This window comes from Acyrthosiphon pisum, chromosome X, assembly GCF_005508785.2.
Source record: "Acyrthosiphon pisum isolate AL4f chromosome X, pea_aphid_22Mar2018_4r6ur, whole genome shotgun sequence".
Classification (NCBI taxonomy): domain Eukaryota; kingdom Metazoa; phylum Arthropoda; class Insecta; order Hemiptera; family Aphididae; genus Acyrthosiphon; species Acyrthosiphon pisum.
The window spans coordinates 43,510,740-43,519,210 of NC_042493.1; positions in this window are offsets into that span (position 1 = coordinate 43,510,740).

Sequence of the window (8,471 nt, forward strand, 5' to 3'; positions counted from 1 at the left end):
TAATTACTTAATGAAGTGCCCATCCCCACAATAATAAACATAATTTTTAAAAATCCAGCGTCTAATTTTAATAAAATGTATCGAGTATCTCGAATCTCGATATTCCAAAGCCAAGTATCTTGTATCTAGTATCTCGATACTCCTGTTTGAGTATCTTGCCCAACCCTGACTATACACAAAAATTCTCTAAATAATATTCTTAACTATCAGAATTATTTGAAAACGTTCAGTATCATCGTAGTAATTTTCATTATGGGACTATCGGTATAATTCATATTATTATAATATGTGCCTAATGACGTGTTTTTAAATTTAAAGGTAATCGAATATCTGCTTATTTCTTACCCGAGTTAGCAAAAGATGTATTACGTGTATGTAAAGATTTCCCACTCTGGAGTAGCGTCATGAGGTCAAGTTTTGGGTCACCATATAAAATCGCTTCATCGGCATCAGTTGAATGCGATTTTAAGCAATTAAAGACTCATATTTTACGGTTCGATGTGCGTCCTATGGCTGTGGATAAGTTTGTAGTTACTCACCTAAAGATTATCGATAGTAACACAAAACTTTTTCGCAGTAAGCAACTTCGAAATGCTTGCTCAGACAATGAAGATTGTACTTTGAGCGATAAAAATGAAAATGGTGTTCAAAAAACAGATTGTTCGTCATTAGATGACGATTCAAGTGCAGAATCTAAAATATCTATGAATTCACTAGATGAAGTTGAAAATTGGCGTGGAAAGGGATCTGAAGAATTATTACTTCCAGTCAAAAATACCAAGGTTAAAAAAAAGATAAGACAAACAAAATATATGGAATCGACACCTGAAATTTATAAAATTGTAGAAAACAGATCAACACGTTCATCCAAAAATAATTTTTTAAACAACGGAAACATGACTACACCAATAACACTAAAAAAAAAACGTTATCTGGTACACAACACATGTCCATTTGACTCAATTTCGGTTTTAATTGCAATGGCATACATAGATACCTTATATTATTATTACATAGATACATTTGTACCTTCATACAAAAGTTTCATAGATATAAATTCAAATATTTTTCTTAAATTTTGTCAGAAGCTAGCCACCAAACCGTGTTCTCCGAATATATATAAAGAGCGGTTAACACTTTTGCAAGATGTTTTCACAGAAGACACCGGAATAACAGATGTAAAACTTATAGACGCGAGATGCAACGTGAATTATATGATCACTAGTTTTTTGAGAAGTGCGCCATCCGCTGTTGAAAAACGACAGTGTTCCAACTGTGCTACTTTAAAAACAATACCAAGTCCAACAATTATTTTAAACTCAACATTTTCCAATTTAAATGATTTAGAGGCTAGTTTAAAGGATTACAGTGAATTAAAAAAAACTAAATGCCCAGAATCAAACTGTTTGGGATTTGTAAATGTCACAAGAGTTCTAGGAAATCATTTATTTATTGAAACCGATTTAATTACTGAATATGAAGAGTACTCACTGGCTGACTTGCAGTATAGTCTGACAATTGACAATATCAGGTATTGTTTATAACTATTTTAAAATAATATATTATTTAATTAATTTTTTGAATAATTTTCAGATATATACTATCCGGAGCAGTGTCGTATGGAGATGACCATTATGTAGCGTACGTACACCGTGTAAATAGATGGGAAGTGCATAATGATTTGGCAAAAAAAATAAAAAGTTCTCCATGTTCAACAAAAATAAGACCACATATAATTTTATATGTGAAAGAGTGAAAAAAAATGTATGTATATAAGTATAAAGGGCCAACAACAATAACAAAAGGTGCTTATTTTTTTTTAATGATATAAACAAAAAATATAAAAGGTAAATTTCACAAATTTTAAATTTATATTATGCGTTTATGTTACAAGATATAAATAAAAGTAATTACAATCAATAATTATTTAAAACATTTTTTTTTTAAATTTTCCTTTAACCAACTCTATTGGCATGACTCCAGGCTTCAGCACCTTACTGCAGCAAGAAAATGAAATAAGTCCGCAAAGGATTGAACATTGAAACACTGATCTTGCAATTTTTTTTTTTGTGACGAGAATGACGATTATCATGAACTTAGTTAGTTAACTTAACTAATTTTTTTTATACCGGACAGGGAATTTATTTGCAAAATGTGAAAACCGAATTGCAAATATTTGCAAATCATTTGCAAAATGTTGGTATCATTTTGAAATTCGTAGCTCAAAAGGGGGGGCTGCGTGAAGTTGGCCCCCCGTCTTATTATTTTTATACCGGACAGGGAAATTATTTGCAAAATGTGGAAACCGATTTGCAAATGTTTGCAAATCATTTGCAAAATGTTGGTATCATTTTGAAATTCGTAGCTCGAAAGGGGGGCTGCGTGAAGTTGGCCCCCCGTCTTATTATTTTTATACCGGACAGGGAAATTATTTGCAAATTGTGAAAACCGATTTTCAAATGTTTGCAAATCATTTGCAAAATGTTGGTATCATTTTGAAATTCGTAGGTCGAAAGGGGGGGGGGGCTGCGTGAAGTTTGCCCCCCGTCTTATTATTTTTATACGGGACAGGGAAATTATTTGCAAAATGTGAAAACCGATTTGCAAATGTTTGCAAATCATTTGCAAAATGTTGGTATCATTTTGAAATTCGTAGCTCGAAAGGGGGGGCTGCGTGAAGTTGGCCCCCCTTGTCTTATTATTTTTATACCGGACAGGGAAATTATTTGCAAATTGTGAAAACCGATTTGCAAATGTTTGCAAATCATTTGCAAAATGTTGGTATCATTTTGAAATTCGTAGCTCGAAAGGGGGGGCTGCGTGAAGTTGGCCCCCCTTGTCTTATTATTTTTATACCGGACAGGGAAATTATTTGCAAATTGTGAAAACCGATTTGCAAATGTTTGCAAATCATTTGCAAAATGTTGGTATCATTTTGAAATTCGTAGCTCGAAAGGGGGGGGGGCTGCGTGAAGTTGGCCCCCCTTGTCTTATTTTTCTTATACCGGCTAGGCAATTTATTTGCAAATTGTGAAAACCGATTTTCAAATGTTTGCAAATTATTTGCAAAATAATGGTATAATCTTGAAACCGCTAGCTTCATATAGGGGGGGCTGCGTGAAGTTGGCCCCCATTGTCTTATTTTTCTTATACTGGTTAGGAGAATTTATTTGCAAATTGTGAAAACCAATTTTCAAATATTTGCAAATTATTGCAAAATGATGGTATAACTTTCAAATAAATTGGTCACGGTGGGGGGGCCAACTTCACGCACGTAGTTTTTTCTATGTTTTACTTTTGAAAGACGGAGACACCACATGATGGTGTAGCGTCCTCTTGAGATAATTAATTATTATTATATCTAATAATATAATTAATTAATTATTAAAATAGTTTTTATAATATAGTCGTGTTTCTTACTTTTGTATTTTTTAAGTTTCAATCACTAGTATCACATAACCTCTACTAATCGATACAAGTATAGGTATTCTATAACGTGAACGGAGTATAGCTATATAGTATACCTATAATCTATACCACCCAGCAATATTCAATCACATTAAGGTGACCACATTAAAATATATTTTTTGGTACAGCAGTTGAGCTAGAATATTGGATTATGTGAGGTGGGAGGGGGAGCTTCATTTTTTTTGTGTTTCAAAAATTTGAAAATATGTCACAAGTTCCTCTTAAGATGATCTTAGAACGATTTAAAACAATCAAATACACGTCGTTGTGAATTTGTGCACTGTTACACACTATATGCGAATTTTTCAACCACGCGTGGACGTCTTTTTAAAACGCCGCCAACATACAGTTTGAAATATATAGCCTATTTTGGATTAGACCATTCACATTTGACACATAGTAAACAGCTTTTCTGTTATTATTTTAATTTTAGATTCTGAGTGGAACGATGAATATATTGTAGTTACGATGATGTATTTTTTTTTTTTGTGTCTGTGTACACGATAAATAGTCGAAATAATGCTTCGATACTTCAGTATCTTGTTCGATGAGAAAGTGAATATTGTTGGTGTAGTGGGGAAGTCAAAATTTAAACTTCCCACTAATTTTCAAAAGCACCGTGAAAAACAAAAGACAAATTTGGAAAAACGGGAATTTTTACGCTAAATCGATTTTTCACTAAATCGACTTTGGTTTATGGTGTAACTTTAAAACAAATGACTGTAGATACATGACATTTTCACTGGTTGTTTATATTTCCATTTTCTATAAATGATAATATTTTCAGTTTCCAATTTTATTAGTTCTTTTTTCTATTAATGTCAATAAAACTTTATTTTTTGAGTAAAAATACTTGAAAATTTAATACAAGGCTCCTACTATATTGACATATTGTTACAATGGCATTTGAAAAATATTAAAAATCCTTAGTCACAGTTTTTTTTTATAAGCATTGAAAGTTCAAAAATTGACAAAATATGGAAAATTTCACTGAATGTTTATTTTATCAATTCTTATACTTGATAACATTTTCAAAATATTTCGACTTGCCTGGAGCTGTTTACGGACAATTTCATATTTCAATTTTTTTTTCTGTGAATATCAATAAAGTTTTATCTGTTGGGCCAAAAAGTGTAAAAATGTAATACAAGGCTCCTGATATATTGTTACAATAGCAGTTGACAAATCTAAAAAATAAATAACCACAGTTTATTTTTATAGTCATTTTAAGTTCAAATTTGGACGAAATTACATATTATTAAAAAACCTAGAATAACTATTTTAGTTATTTTGTTGTGATTGTATAATATTATTCGTGGGTACTTGAAACTTCTAAAGTATACTATTATATATCTATGATAGTATCACGGTTTGTTGTTGATTTATAACGCGTTATAAGCAGGGCTTAAATCAAAAAAAATAATATCGTTTACCGTTATATGGATATTAAACGTTATAATTGATTTAGCGTTTACCGTTATATAAATATTAAACGTTATAATTGTTTTAGCGTTTACCGTTATAGGGATACCAAACGTTTTGATCGATTTTGCGTTTAACGTTATAATGAATTTAAACGTTTATAAAATTTACCGTTTAACGTTATGATCAGTTTAAACGTTATGAAAATATAGCGTTTAACGTTTAAACGTTATAAACACTAAATATTCATAACGTTTAAACTTCATGAATAATTTAGCATTAAGCATTATTCAAATTTAATTTATAAACATTGTTAAAATAATTGTAGTATTCATTATTATATTTTAATTTTTTTTAAAACAAACACTAGTCTCAACTCTTGAAAATTAAGTGAAGGTTATAGATTTCTAGTTATATGTTATAAATTTATAACTTGTTAATTACTTTTTTTTATTACTAGTTAATTCAATTTATATTTTATAATTTATGTGCAATTAAATAAATATAAATATTAAATATTAAATTGCAAAACATACTACATATTATGTACACGATAACACAACGACAACACATCATAAATTCATAAGTGATATATATTATATAATAAGTATGGTTATAAATTAAAATTTATAAGTTTATAACATAAAATATTAAAATGACCAAAGAAAGAATTTTAATAAGATAAAATTATAAAAATAACTTCTTAAATCATAAGTGGAGCTAGAGCGCCAGTGGTCACGCGGTTCACTATGACTCACATAGCTATCAGTACGATTCATAAAAAGTGCAAAACAAAAATTGTGTGGTTCTATGTTATCCAATTGTGTTGTCCAGTGTCCAACTAGGTCCCACTCCAGGACCGCACACGTCTCCTCTTTGAGAAGGGGAGTAGTATCATTATTCATTATACATATAGTGATGTATTGTATAAACATAGATACTATATACATATATAAACAGACCTTATGATTTCCCTACTGGCTACTACCCATTTGAGATAATCATCAACATACACCTTGAGGACATCTTAATGAACACAGAAAAAAAATAATTAAGTTTGTTTGAATTAGGTTTTTTGAAACTTTTACACTTATCAACTTAAAAATGCATACATTATAATTTATATCACTAATATAGGCAATTGGGTAAACAGTATTTAGGTACTAATGTGAAAATAAAAAATAAAAATTAGAAAATTAGATTTTTTAACAAATTTTAATTATAAAATTCAATGACTATTTCCTCTTATTATTAATATGTTTTCAAGTATATCTTTTCCAATGGCATTTCTCTGATCAGATAATATGAATTTTAATCCTGAGAAGCTTCGTTCAACACTCACCTAAACAAAAATAATTAATTTAAAAATTTAAAGATAATACAAAATTTGTAGTACAATATAATTATTATGTTTGCCACACATTAAACAAAACTGACTGATAGGTACTATATGAATATCTCTAAGCGAGATGGGGGCACATCTTCCAAATTCATTATCTGTGATAGTGGAATTAACCTCAAAATTATTTTTTATCAGGATGTATACGATCAATTGATACAATCAATTCAATCAATACTATCACATTTTAGTTGATATTCGAAAAAAAAACCGGGAAAAAAAGACCTGAAATAAAATCCCCGAAAAATATTATAATTAAATAGAATAAAATCTATTTAGTCATGAACTTTAATTAGAATATGTATGTACGTATTAATATAATAAGCCATTGATTTCTATATAGTACCAAATATATACCAAATATTTTGTATGCTTACAACTTCCAGTTCCATTCAGGAGATTGAAAAGGCATTTGTGGAGTAAGTATGTCAAATTTCTATACAAATAATTATTAATTACGTTTTTGCATCATAAACATTTCTTTTATTACAATTTATAATTACGATCTTACAGGGCAATTCAGGTGGTCCAATTCATATAAAACACAATCATTACAAGTGAATGTATAAATTTATTTAAAAACAAGAATAACAACATTTAGAGAGACGTTAATCACAAATGAAATTAAGCTGTTAAGACCACAGCAGCCTCAGCTACTCACAATCTAAACTACTGTACAATTTATACTATAGAAATATACATTATTTAAATTTACTGTTCAAATTGTCTACCGCTTATTTCAAAATCACCATCCTTTGGACTGACTACAATATTATTGGAAAATTATAGCCAACAACTTTCCAAACTGTGTTTATTTATTTATTAACAAATTGTGTTTAAAATTTCCATGTGTATTTTTATATAGGTATTGACAAAATGAAATACCTATGTCCTATAATTATAAAACCTCATCTTGGAAGGAATTTCTGGATCATACTATTATTATATGTTCAATAACCATTAAGATTACACTATTTTCCCAATTCCCAGTCACCATTGTGTCACTTTATAGTAGTGAGTAACATAATATATTGAATAAAACAAGATAACATATAATTCTTTAAAGTATCTCCACTGCTCAATACGACAACACGTACCAGTGTTAATCTAAAAGATTGTTTAATTATAATAAAAACTATGGAGAATTGCAATGAAGATGTGTTAAATGACCATACATATGCAGATATTGGTCAAATTGCAGTAGACAGACACATAGTTGATCACAATTATTATATAGCAAGTAAAAATAATTAAATTTTCATTTCCAAATACTAATGGCTGGGCATTAACAAGTTAAAATTAAGTTGAACGTTAAGTTAATTAACTCATCATTATTGTTTTTTTAAATTAACTTTAACCTAATAAGTAACTTTTTTAAGATTAACGTGTTAACATCAAGTTAATTTTATTCAAAAGTATCTAAATTAAGTAAATTTCCATCCAAAAAATAATGCAAACTTTTGATTGAGGTTTTTAGTATATACATATAATATCAGTAACAGACAATAAATGAGTTTTAGATTAAATCCAAATTGCACTTTTTTTATTAAAATAAATAGTTAGGGTACTACTTAAATTAAATTTTTTTAGTTGACGATAATAGTTCAGATTCAGAGTTGGATGAAGGTAATTTACAAATATAATTTAACTTGTTACAATATACTTTAAATAAATATAATATAATTTTGTAATTGAAGAAAATGATGAAAATGATGAAAATGATGAAAATGAAGAACCTATAGATAATTATGAAGCTGGTAATTTGTATTTATATTTTATAAAAATAATTGTTATAATTATTAATATTTATTAAGTCATTGATATTTAATTTTAATTAATTTTTTTTCATTTTAGAAAACTTACAACGTAATCGCACATACACAATCATACCAGGAGTACACAATAACTCCAAAATATACATTGACAATTTTAATTATAAATATTATAAGAAAAGTGTTGTAAGGAATAAAATGTTAGTATATTAAACTTATCCTTTATATTTTAATAGTTATACTTAGATTCTGTCATAAGGTACTTGATTTGTGAAAAACAAAGAACTAAGAAAGCAGAACAATATTGTGCAGCAACCGCCATAATTAACATTAACAATCAAGGGAATCATTTAGATCTTCAGCCTGGTGGACACAACCATGGAGCTGTTGAGGTTGACATGGATATGCCA